The sequence below is a fragment of the Mustela nigripes genome, chromosome 3 (genome assembly GCF_022355385.1).
Source record: "Mustela nigripes isolate SB6536 chromosome 3, MUSNIG.SB6536, whole genome shotgun sequence".
Taxonomy (NCBI): domain Eukaryota; kingdom Metazoa; phylum Chordata; class Mammalia; order Carnivora; family Mustelidae; genus Mustela; species Mustela nigripes.
In genome coordinates, this window is record NC_081559.1 from 133,616,688 (window position 1) to 133,618,342 (window position 1,655).

Sequence of the window (1,655 nt, forward strand, 5' to 3'; positions counted from 1 at the left end):
GTCCAAAGACTAGAATTCAGGTTCACATTCCGAGTTCAAATTCTGGCTCTGTACTCCTTAGCAGAGTGATGTTGGTTCTTAACCAACAACAGGTTCTTAACCTTTTGGGGCCTCATTTTTCCCTGTCTGTAAAATGGAAGTAACAAAAAATATCTACCTTATAGGATGTTTAACTCAGCTCATGCACATGAAGAACATAGCATGGTATCTAAATAGGTAATAAATGCTCAGTAAATGCTAATACCCATCATTCAGTTCTTGTAGCTGTTCATTCAATGGTAGTAATTATTATTATTTGAGAACATCTACCTATAATTTTACATTTTATGTTCTTTACCCAATTTAATAGTTTCTATTTCCCAAAAATGAACATTTTCCCAACATTTGATATTTTTAGAGATGTCAATATTTGCTATCCTCTTTTTCATAGATGCATAATTTTCTTTTCCAATTTTATGTAATCTCCATTCAGTTTGCATCATGTCTATCATTTCAAATCCAGGGTCCTCATAGAAGATCTTCAGAACACACTTCAAAAGGCAAACAGTTTGTGAACCCAGAGAAATCGAAGATACCTGTCCAGATATAATTATGAAGTTTATCACTCCTTAGAAGAAGTATGTAATCAGAGGAGCTTTTGTTTTTTGGGTGTTTTTTTTTTTAAATAAATACATCTTTATCATTTAGGTCTGATGGCTGGGAGAAAAGGATAAAGATAGAGGCAGGGGCCATATGAAGAATATATAAACTTCTTATATGGCCCAGCCACCTCAGTTCATCATCTCTTTCATTATTAAGCATTTAAAGGAAATAGTGAAATAAGTTGGATTTCATTTGCTTTACCCAAACCACCCCTCCAAAATACATGGGAAGGGCAATGGAAAAGTGAGGTAATGCTACTATAATTGCAGTTGTGAAAACCTTAACTAAAAAGCCATGGAAGGTAGATCTAGTCAGAGTTTGAGGGCAGTGATTTGGATGGGGGTGGAGTGAAAGTTGATGCTTGCCACATAGCTTCTGCACAAGTTGAGACCTCCCAAAGGCCAAGCCTTATATGCAGAATCTCAGGGCCTTTAAACATGTTATTTATTCTTCCTATTATTCATTCTACAACAACCTCATTCCTACCACTATATCCGTTACTGGTCACCTCGATAATACCTAGTTACTTTTTGAATCTGAGCCCAAGCAAAAAGATGGCTGTTTCTACTCTCGAAGATGGAATTAGAACTCTTCACGTCCAACCCCAGCATATTACATGCACCCACAACACATGGATATGATATCTGTCATAGTTTTTATGTATGTAATTGTAGGACCACTTGATTAATGCTTTTTTCTCCTCATAAGCTTCAATTTCAATGAGGGCAGGCCATTTCTTTCCTGTTCACCACTATATCCCCCGTGTCAAGCAAATAGGAACCTCCAAGTAGGTAGTAGATGACAGAATAAGTAAATGAAGAAATACATAGATTTTCCAGCTTCCCCTGAATTGAGCAAAGTAATGTCAGGCATAAAATTAACATGATCCAAAAAAAAAAATAATGTGATCCTGTTATATTCTAAGGAGAATATTTGGTTATCTTGATAATGACTTTTTTTTTCAAAATTATTTTCATATATTTCATGTTCCCACATATGATTTAGAAGCTTGA